We start from the raw sequence: 12,686 nt of genomic DNA, 5'->3' as shown, positions 1-12,686 counted from the left end.
TTATGTTTATTTTCATGACGACCAATAAAAAAAGGAACAGTGTTACCCCATATGTTTTTATTCATGACGACCAATAAAAAACAACAGTGTTACCCCTTATGTTTTTTTTCATGACGACCAATAAAAAAAGGAACAGTGTTACCCCATATGTTTTTATTCATGACGACCAATAAAAAACAACAGTGTTACCCCTGATGTTTTTTTTCATGACGACCAATAAAAAAAGGAACAGTGTTACCCCTTATGGTTTTTTTCGTGACTACCAAAGAAAAACGACAGTGTCACCCCTCATGTTTCATTTGATAAAAACGACAGTGTTACACTGTCGTTTTTTATTGGTCGTCATGAAAAAAAACATAAGGGGTAACACTATTGTTTTTATTGGTCGTCATGAAAAAAAACATAAGGGGTAAGACTGCTGTTTTTTATTGGTCGTCATGAAATAAACATAAGGGGTAACACTGTCGATATTTATCAAATAAAACATAGGAGGTAACACTTTTGTTTTTCTTTGGTCGTCATGAAAAAAACCACAAGGGGTAACACTGTCGTTTTTTATTGGTCGTCATGAAAAAAAACGACGGTGTTACCCCTTGTTTTTTTCCATGACGACCAATAAAAAACAACAGTGTTACCCCTTATGTTTCCTTTCATGACGACCAATAAAAAACAACAGTGTTACCCCTTATGGTTTTTTTCATGATGACCAAAGAAAAACGACAGTGTTACCCCTTATGTTTCATTCGATAAAAACGACAGTGTTACCCCTCATGTTTCATTTGATAAAAACGACAGTGTTACCCCTTGTGTTTTTTTTCATGACGGCCGATAAAAAACGACAGAGTTACCCCCCATGTTTTTTCCATGTTGAACAATAAAAAAAGACAGTGGCACCCCTGTCCACGTTTTTGCAGGGATCGGAACATGAGCTGTTTAGAGTGTTAACCTCCGAACTTAACAATGCACCATCAAGACACCGGTTAAAGTCATCACAAAGGTTATACTTGACTTTATAATTCGCATGAAATAGAGAAACAAATCTTCCAACAGATGTCATCAAGCTGACTTGAACCCAGGTCTCCAGGGGGTTAGGCAGAGTGCACCCCACTGCACCACTGAGGCGATGACAATACACAATACTCAATCATCAATAAAGAGGATATACATGACATTAAAATGTATGTGTGTATTTCTATTATTTCCCTTATGGTTTTTTTCGTGACGACCAAAAAAAACAACAGTGTTACCCCCTTTATGTTTTTTTTCATGACGACCAATAAAAAACAACATGGTTGCCCCTTATGTTTTTTTTCATGACGACCAATAAAAAACAACAATGTTACCCCTTATGTTTTTTTTCATGACGACCAATAAAAAAAGGAACAGTGTTACCCCTTATGGTTTTTTTCGTGACTACCAAAGAAAAACGACAGTGTTACCCCTTATGTTTTTTTTCATGACGACCAATAAAAAACAACATGGTTACCCCTTATGTTTTTTTTCATGACGACCAAGAAAAAACAACAATGTTACCCCTTATGTTTTTTTTCATGACGACCAATTAAAAAAGGAACAGTGTTACCCCTTATGGTTTTTTTCGTGACTACCAAAGAAAAACGACAGTGTTACCCCTTATGTTTTTTTTCATGACGACTAAAAAAAAAAACAGTGTTGCCCCCTTTATGTTTTTTTTCATGACGACCAATAAAAAACAACATGGTTACCCCTTATGTTTTTTTTCATGACGACCAATAAAAAACAACAATGTTACCCCTTCTGTTTTTTTTCATGACGACCAATAAAAAAAGGAACAGTGTTACCCCTTATGGTTTTTTTCGTGACTACCAAAGAAAAACGACAGTGTTACCCCTTATGTTTTTTTTCATGACGACCAATAAAAAACAACATGGCTACCCCTTATGTTTTTTTTCATGACGACCAATAAAAAACAACAACACTGAGGCCCTTATGTTTTTTTTCATGACGACCAATTAAAAAAGGAACAGTGTTACCCCTTATGGTTTTTTTCGTGACTACCAAAGAAAAACGACAGTGTTACCCCTTATGTTTTTTTTCATGACGACCAAAAAAAACAACAATGTTACCCCCTTTATGTTTTTTTTCATGACGACCAATAAAAAACAACATGGTTGCCCCTTATGTTTTTTTTCATGACGACCAATAAAAAACAACAATGTTACCCCTTATGTTTTTTTTCATGACGACCAATAAAAAAAGGAACAGTGTTACCCCTTATGGTTTTTTTCGTGACTACCAAAGAAAAACGACAGTGTTACCCCTTATGTTTTTTTTCATGACGACCAATAAAAAACAACATGGTTACCCCTTATGTTTTTTTTCATGACGACCAAGAAAAAACAACAATGTTACCCCTTATGTTTTTTTTCATGATGACCAAAGAAAAACGACAGTGTTACCCCTTATGTTTCATTCGATAAAAACGACAGTGTTACCCCTCATGTTTCATTTGATAAAAACGACAGTGTTACCCCTTGTGTTTTTTTTCATGACGGCCGATAAAAAACGACAGAGTTACCCCCCATGTTTTTTCCATGTTGAACAATAAAAAAAGACAGTGGCACCCCTGTCCACGTTTTTGCAGGGATCGGAACATGAGCTGTTTAGAGTGTTAACCTCCGAACTTAACAATGCACCATCAAGACACCGGTTAAAGTCATCACAAAGGTTATACTTGACTTTATAATTCGCATGAAATAGAGAAACAAATCTTCCAACAGATGTCATCAAGCTGACTTGAACCCAGGTCTCCAGGGGGTTAGGCAGAGTGCACCCCACTGCACCACTGAGGCGATGACAATACACAATACTCAATCATCAATAAAGAGGATATACATGACATTAAAATGTATGTGTGTATTTCTATTATTTCCCTTATGGTTTTTTTCGTGACGACCAAAAAAAACAACAGTGTTACCCCCTTTATGTTTTTTTTCATGACGACCAATAAAAAACAACATGGTTGCCCCTTATGTTTTTTTTCATGACGACCAATAAAAAACAACAATGTTACCCCTTATGTTTTTTTTCATGACGACCAATAAAAAAAGGAACAGTGTTACCCCTTATGGTTTTTTTCGTGACTACCAAAGAAAAACGACAGTGTTACCCCTTATGTTTTTTTTCATGACGACCAATAAAAAACAACATGGTTACCCCTTATGTTTTTTTTCATGACGACCAAGAAAAAACAACAATGTTACCCCTTATGTTTTTTTTCATGACGACCAATTAAAAAAGGAACAGTGTTACCCCTTATGGTTTTTTTCGTGACTACCAAAGAAAAACGACAGTGTTACCCCTTATGTTTTTTTTCATGACGACTAAAAAAAAAAACAGTGTTGCCCCCTTTATGTTTTTTTTCATGACGACCAATAAAAAACAACATGGTTACCCCTTATGTTTTTTTTCATGACGACCAATAAAAAACAACAATGTTACCCCTTCTGTTTTTTTTCATGACGACCAATAAAAAAAGGAACAGTGTTACCCCTTATGGTTTTTTTCGTGACTACCAAAGAAAAACGACAGTGTTACCCCTTATGTTTTTTTTCATGACGACCAATAAAAAACAACATGGCTACCCCTTATGTTTTTTTTCATGACGACCAATAAAAAACAACAACACTGAGGCCCTTATGTTTTTTTTCATGACGACCAATTAAAAAAGGAACAGTGTTACCCCTTATGGTTTTTTTCGTGACTACCAAAGAAAAACGACAGTGTTACCCCTTATGTTTTTTTTCATGACGACCAAAAAAAACAACAATGTTACCCCCTTTATGTTTTTTTTCATGACGACCAATAAAAAACAACATGGTTGCCCCTTATGTTTTTTTTCATGACGACCAATAAAAAACAACAATGTTACCCCTTATGTTTTTTTTCATGACGACCAATAAAAAAAGGAACAGTGTTACCCCTTATGGTTTTTTTCGTGACTACCAAAGAAAAACGACAGTGTTACCCCTTATGTTTTTTTTCATGACGACCAATAAAAAACAACATGGTTACCTCTTATGTTTTTTTTCATGACGACCAAGAAAAAACAACAATGTTACCCCTTATGTTTTTTTTCATGACGACCAATTAAAAAAGGAACAGTGTTACCCCTTATGGTTTTTTTCGTGACTACCAAAGAAAAACGACAGTGTTACCCCTTATGTTTTTTTTCATGACGACCAAAAAAAACAACAATGTTACCCCCTTTATGTTTTTTTTAACAATGCACCATCAAGACACCGGTTAAAGTCATCACAAAGGTTATACCTGACATTATAATTCGCATGAAATAGAGAAAAAAAACTTCCAACAGAAGTCATCAACCGGACTTGATCCCCGGTCTCCAGGGGGTTAGGCAGAGTGCACCCCACTGCACCACTGAGGCGATGACAATACACAATAATCAATCATCAATAAAGAGGATTTACATGACATTAAAATGTATGTGTGTATTTCTATTATTTCCCATACGTTTTTTTTCAAGACGACAAATAATAAACAACAGTGTTACCCCTTATGTTTTTTTTCATGACGACCAAAAAAAACAACAGTGTTACCCCTTAATGTTTTTTTTCATGACGACCAAAAAAAACAACAGTGTTACCCCCTTTATGTTTTTTTTCATGACGACCAATAAAAAACAACATGGTTACCCCTTTTTTTTTTTTCATGACGACCAATAAAAAACAACAATGTTACCCCTTATGTTTTTTTTCATGACGACCAATAAAAAAAGGAACAGTGTTACCCCTTATGGTTTTTTTCGTGACTACCAAAGAAAAACGACAGTGTTACCCCTTATGTTTTTTTTCATGACGACCAATAAAAAACAACATGGTTACCCCTTATGTTTTTTTTCATGACGACCAATAAAAAAAACAACAGTGTTACCCCTTATGTTTTTTTTCATGACGACCAATAAAAAACAACAGTGTTACCCCTTATGTTTTCTTTCATGACGACCAATAAAAAACAACAGTGTTACCCCTTATGGTTTTTTTCATGACGACCAAAGAAAAACGACAGATAAGAAACTTCCAATAGATGACATTAACCGGACTTGAACACCGGTCTCCAAGGGGTTAGGCAGAGTGCACCCCACTGCACCACTGAGGCGAAGACAATACACAATAATCGATCATCATTAAAGAGGATATACATGACATTAAAATGTATGTGTGTATTTCTATTATGTCCCTTATTTTTTTTTTCAAGACGACAAATAATAAACAACAGTGTTACCCCTTATGTTTTTTTTCATGACGACCAAAAAAAACAACAGTGTTACCCCCTTTATGTTTTTTTTCATGACGACCAATAAAAAACAACAGTGTTACCCCTTATGTTTTTTTTCATGACGACCAATAAAAAACAACAGTGTTACCCCTTACGTTTTTTTTCATGACGACCAATAAAAAACGACAGTGTTCCCCCTAATGTTTTTTTTCATGACGACCAATAAAAAACAACAGTGTTACCCCTTACGTTTTTTTTCATGACGACCAATAAAAAACTACAGTGTTACCCGTTATGTTTTTTTTCATGACGACCAATAAAAAACAACAGTGTTACCCAGGGACGCGGGAAGTGGGGGTGCTTAGGGTGCTGCAGCGGCCCCTGGCTGTAACTGCAAGTGAGAACGATTTCTGAACAAATCAATACTTTTTTTTTGTTGTATAATTTTATCATACAACATGATTTTTCATTAAATTATTGACATCCACCCTTTTTATGATATTTATCATATTATCGGTACTATGCTGATTTTACATAAGCATGTTGGTGTTCAACATCTGTTGTAGTGAACATTCTAAAACTGGTGTAAAATGTTGCTGCCATATTAATAGACACGTTGAATGTTATCGTTTTGATTCTGGAATCCCGCACGTAAACTGGTTGGCAAAAAAAGAGCAAAGACGGGCGGTTCACTTGACGGAGAAATCGTCACCTTCCTCATATCAGACAACTCGTAAGTCTGGATGAAAATTAAGGCTTTCTATTATTGTCACTTTCCTTTGTAAACCTTTAGAAATAACCTCCTGAATCCTTGTTATAACGCTGTGTATAATCCCGGACCGCAACAGCTTGTCGGCATGTTGTTAGTGTGTGAAATTCAGCCCAGTATCAGCCGAGTTGACTCTAATTTCCACATTGTTTATTTGCTAACGTTTGTGAATAACAGTGGCTAGTTGGCAGAACTCTTTTTACACACCAGTAGAGTGTTTATCAGAGCGGAGCCCTGAATGTGACGTCACCCCTCATCTCGTCTCTGTAAACAACGGATGTTGCGCAGCATTTATTATGACGTCATTATATAGATTCTCTCTCAGCACCCCCCCCTCGGACTGACTTCCCGCGTCCCTGGACTGATGGATGCATGCATGCATGGCCGATGCCAGCAAGAAATGTTTTAGGCCGTGAGGGTCATTGTTGCATTAACAGAAGACAGTTGCACGCTGCGATTAAAGGCCAAATAAATGATTGTACTCCCATGGTCATTTTGAGTTCACCAATGAACAATGTGTTCTTTAACCTCGAACCAACATCGAAGTCAAGGCCTTCAATAGGTCCTATTATAGCCTTTATTTTTATAATATGTACTACACACTATGAGACACACACGCACACACACACACACACACACACACACACACACACACACACACACACACACATACGCACACATGGACACACACCCACACATGTTATGCTTTAGGTAGGATTTAAGAGTTATTATTTGAGTGTAATCTGTTAGAAATGGCATGACCATCCGTCACATATTAGTAAATGAAATGCATTGTGAGAATATCTGTTTCAAGTTTGGCTTAGGATTTAGTTTGATGCGTGGGTGTGGCTAACAAACACTGTACCAATTATGTGATCTGCTAAACACACCCATACATCAATCTTAACCGTAAGTCAAAGTAACAACAAGTAGTTACAAAGGAAACCATTTTGGTGGGGGAAATGGAGGGCTTAATAATACCGGTTTGATACCGGCCTATTCACTGTTCCTTCATGCCATCATATCTTACTCAACCGTCTCTAAAGGTTGCAGCCCTTTATGATTTTCTTTTCTTTATATCTTATTTTATTTTTTGTCTCAAATTAAATGAAGTCCTGATTTCTACAACGTGGGAGAATCATGAGACTGAGTAACAATACGGTATGGGTCAAAACGACCCTTTGATTGATGGCTTTATTGTGAGCTTAAATCTGACCTTTGACCTGGTTCTATGAGTGCATAATTTACCTTTGACCTAATGAGTAACGAATCCCCTCCTCCCACCCCCCCTCCTCCAGGCCCGTAGCTATGGGGGCCATTAGGGAGACTGAACCTGCAATACCCCTGTTCCTCACCTCAGTACGTGAACAAACTTTCGTGACACCTTGTGGTTAAAGAAGAACCTGCAACAGTAGATGAAACATAACCACAGGCATTTTTACACACCCACCATAGAATAGTAAAGAGGTAAAGGCTATAGTTATTCTTCATAATAATAAGCAATAGTCTATGGCTAAGGTATGTCTTGGTTGGGGTGATGGCTTTGGGTTGTAATTTTATCTAAGTCAAAGAGAGTGAAGGATTTAGACAGGGGGACTTACTGTTTACTTGCTGATTACTGTCAGTGTAGTCTCACAAATCAGATTTCCTACAAGCTCAAATTTGGTTCAATGGGTTCCTTCATTTTGTAATGCTTCAAATTTATTTCAACCAATCATCATCTTCCCGTTATCGTTGTCCCTTCTTGGCCAGCAGCAAACACAAAATCTGCCACTTCCGGTAAACTATGGTGGGACGAAAAGCTCAAACCCGGACCTGGCACCAATGTCCTGAGAAAAAGTGTCTGTAAAGGTTTTGGGGGTTAAATAGAAGCGGCAATGCACCCTAACAATGGTATGGAAGACCCCAACTGATTGAGATGTCCACCCCGACTGTACTTACCTGACTTCTGAAGCATCTGGATTCAATTAATTTGGCGGCCGACTCGATGACTCAACATGGCAGCGCTTCTCTATGGTCTTAAAATAAGCAGATTTATTTATGACTCTTACGAAATCTAATAATTAAATTAGGTAAATGCAAGTGACTTTACAACGGGTGAGCACTCAACCTTGGGGATGGATTCTCATTCCTCACATATCTCCAGATTCACAAGCACCGGCCTCTTCTGCTTTTGAGTCCTTCCTAGGTCTCGCTCAGGCGATGGGATTCTTCCTACGCAGAAGCATTCAACACGTAGTACGTTATGAGTTGAAGGACCACGGAAGTTGTAAAGTGACCATTGAATAATGAGATGAACTGTTGTTTCTGAGACATTGCAGAGACTCACGGCATGCATGCTCTGCATAGTGTGTGTTTGAGTTTGTTAAATGAGCATGTGGTTCAAGGAGTTTGGGCTCATACATCAGACACTTCAGACCCACGTGGTGTCTGTCAATCTCTAAATCATTCAGAGCGTGTTTAGCTGCATCACAAGATTCTTTTTTGGATTTCCTGACAACTTCTGGATAGATTGCCCATTTAATATCCCTCTTTGAGTAAATCTGAGGAACAAACTATCACTAGATCACTAGTGAATCACTAGTCTACAGTCTGGTCATCCTTTGGACCATACTGTACAATAGTGGTGCCACCACCAGACAAGGCGAGCAACACTAGTGACGATAATGTAATAATAATACAAACATGAATAAATTAAGAGAGGGGTTTTCTAAACACAACCAGCAGAGAGGATGTAAGTTGCATAAAGTTGGGTCCGACCTTGGCAGGTAACACTCACTACAGATCCTTCTTGGCTTGCCATCGGGTCGAGGGTTCAAACATGAGCACCCTACAGTACGTTCATCTGTAGCACAACAGCATTGTTTTAAGTATTTTGTTGGTTGGTAACTGATTTCAAATTTCTTTGAAGATTGATCATCAGTTAAAGTAGACTTTTGGAGAACAAGAAGCTATATTAAACATCAGGGAAGCTGATGTTACTTAAACACTAGAAAGCCCAGCTGCCTATGCTAAACAACATACCGATTTAAAATGAACATTTCTCAAACATCACAAAACAAATATGTTCTCCTTTATCCCAGAAACAGATGGTAAATAGTTAGGGTAAAACACACATTTAGTTTTGAAATAATAACTGTCAAAAAATTCTCGTTCATGGTAATTCAGAGAGAAACAATGTTAACTTCAGAAACCTAGAGCTTTGCGAGGAGCTTAAAGTGCCAATTTGAAGATTTTCCCGGTAAATAAATGTTGGTTAAGGCACTATCTTATCTTTCACCAAATGAGGTAACACAATGGTGATTACTATGGCCCACTGATGACAGTCCTTGAGGCAGTGTTATGAATGTTACGAACTTGGCGTCGGTTGCGACATTGTTGGGATCTATCGGAAAAGTTGGGCCTACAGCTTATCGCCAAAGATGTCATCAAAGACAACGAAATATAAATATAAATTTAGATAAAGAAGATCAATTTCACAATAAAATAAAATGTGCAAGAATACTTCTTCATAAAGCTCTCATAATGTGTCGTTCTTAATCTTGTTTATCCTGTGTGTTTCCAGCGTAATCTCCGATCTCAGTCTCTGCAGGTCATGACCCCCACACTACCTGTTTGCACTCGGGCACGATAATATCAAACAGGTTTGATATAACGTTCGGAGGTTCCCGATTTCAACTTTGTTGCAGAGCTCTTGGCAGCCCCAGAAAGATGATCAAACTATTTTCCATGATTCCTCTGTTCGTTATTTAGTAAACATGATCGTTCCAAACAATTGACTTTCAGCTATTGTATACATGGCAAACATTTTTTAAATTGAAAAGTTCCAATCTAATCTCACGATCAAAGCAGAATCATATCATTGGCACTGTTGGCTATGTTTCCACATACAAGTATTTGACCCGGTTCTTCAGTCCACAACGCATCAAGCGAGGCATCAACGTGTACTTGCCCAGACATGTGTTGTGAGTCAAAATTCTGGACAAAGAAGAATCAGCACCTCTCAATCAACCGATGTGCAATTCCTCGAGTGTCCTGTGTTTTTATACTTGGAGTATGGGTGGGAATCCATTTTAAATTTATACAAAAACACTTTTCTGAAAAAAAAAAAAAAAAAAAGGCATCACTATCACTACACACTTACATGTCACGTAGGCAGGGAGGCTGGAGTGGGGGTTTGGTTGTTGATTCATTAGCCTAATTATTAGGTGAAAAGACTAATTATTAGGTGAAAATACTAGTGAAAAGTCTAATTTGGCTCCCAAAACCAGGTCAAAGGTCAAATTTCACCTACAACAAAGTCATCAATCAGAGTGCTGCACATTTTTGACACATACAGTAGCGCCCCCCTCTCTTACAGGGACCTGGCGGGCATTAAACAGCCAACCACTCTGCAAGACCCTATGACCTGCCAGAAATCTTTGTCAGCGCTAACTAAATTGTTGTCACTTTAACATACATCCAATGAGGCATATTACAGGAATTATGCACACATAACAAATTTATTTGACTAACAGTCTATTGACTATATTCCCTCATAAATCAACTTTTAGGATCATCTATAATTCTACCTGAAGAGTTCATATTTAGCCCTACTTTCTGAAGGAATTATGAACCTGTCCCATTAGATAACTATCTAGATAGATAGACACTACCATAAAAGAGGATGGCTGTTCACTGATATAAAGTTTCATTAAATTCCTGCTCACTTAAATCAGCGCAGGAATTCTTATTTTAACATTTGCATTGCACAGTTTTATCGTTCTGCCTGCCACAGCTTAATTTATTCTGACACGATGGTCTTATAAGCTTTGCCAAAACAACTCACGTTGACTGAAAGCCATGACTCATTTACAAAAAGTGGCTTTTTATAAGCAAGATTCGACGTCCAGATAAGAAAGCCTGTAAAGATGCAATGTCTGCAGCTGTAATCCGTGCAGGCTTTCACTCCCTCTGGGAACACGAGTGGCTCGACGGTGTGAACTGAACAAGGACTGTCTGCGCGTGACCAGCATATCGTACAACTCAGCTCATGTCGCAGAGATAGACCTAATAGACCTATCATAAATATGCAGTACGTGAATTCAATAAAACTCTATTGATACATGCTGTATTAATTATTACAGACATTAATATTAAACCTTTTAGTTGGTATTTGGCAGCCAGAAATGGACTGTGATTTGTAGGGTTGAAAGATGCAACCGCTTCAGTTTTCTTCCCTTCCACTGTTAAAAATGTCTCGAAATATAAACAATTTATGTCAGCATTAGATGGTAGACGTTATAAATAAAGAGAATAACCCTGTTCATCCGGTTATCTCAAAATTATTTCCCAGACAGTCTGTACTTAACTTAAATAAATCCTCGAGATTCGTTTCTGTGATGTATGGAATGAGAAACATTTCAGGGTTTTGCGGTTGTTTGTAAACATCAGAGGATCTATGCTAAATGTGCTTTTTTCATGTGCAGGGAGTGGGACAGTTGTTTGGAAACCCTCCAGCTTGTCAGACATAAACCAGTGGCAAAAATATAAAAAGTGAATAGAGATAAGACACAAAGTTAATAGAGATATCGAAGAGTGATCAATTGTTAAATAGCCTTAGGCCCTTCTGGCTTCTGGTTATATTGCCCTTACTTACTTGGTACTAATGAGATGTTAGAGCTATGAGTCAATAATACAGGGTTATCCTGATAACAAAGGCCTACTGCATAGGCCACATTCCTTATGCTCTCTCTAAACGTTTTTACGAAGCCTAAAGAAGGTTTTCTTCTGGGTCTACTTTTTATTAAGTCCGATTTTTATATATGGCACATATATATATATATATATATATATATATATATATATATATATATATATATATATATATATATATATGGCTTTCATATATTTAAATCAAATGCTTCTGTATATTTTATATTCATGAGAAAAGGAAAGACGATTAATCATTCGATCTTTTTTTTACTCTAACTTCAAGCTATTTGCAAACCTGACTCAGAGCCTGCTAAATGTTTTCATTTAAACATTTGGAAATCGTGAAGCATTGCGAGGGCGGCTCATTAAAAAGGTAAGTATGCCATTACATTATATAACTTTCCAAGTCCAATGCATCCAACTATTCTGTAAGTTAACGAGTGTTTATTTTGGGAGAGACCTTGCTTGACAGAGCACCAATTTATTTATTCAATAGATGGGCTGTTTTTGAAAACATCTATTCAGATCATGAATGCTAAGTACGACGCTTCCGATAGGTCTATTTCAGCGATTTGGAGACTGAAGTAAGCAACTGTTTAACAGTTCTAGCACCCCCTGGTGGAGTAGTGAATATTAAATGTTGACAACATGAGTCAATGGGATATCTCAAACAAAAACATGTTTACACCGAAACAACTTCACAATTTTCATATTTTCCGTCACGCTAGAAGTATGTGAAAATAAAACAATTGATCCGTGAGACTGTGGGAAGCTTTGAGGCTTAAGATGAAAGGGCAAAATTTGACAAGTCAAGGTTTAGCAAGATGAATACTGACTCAAAAAAATAAGACTGGATTTAGAGAAGATCACACATCTGACTATAAAACGGATCAGATTATCTCAGTAACGCCCATGTAGCTTCCAAATTAAAATTGAACCTCAACAT

Source organism: Gadus macrocephalus, chromosome 8, assembly GCF_031168955.1.
Source record: "Gadus macrocephalus chromosome 8, ASM3116895v1".
NCBI classification, from domain to species: domain Eukaryota; kingdom Metazoa; phylum Chordata; class Actinopteri; order Gadiformes; family Gadidae; genus Gadus; species Gadus macrocephalus.
This window is presented reverse-complemented; position numbering follows the sequence as displayed.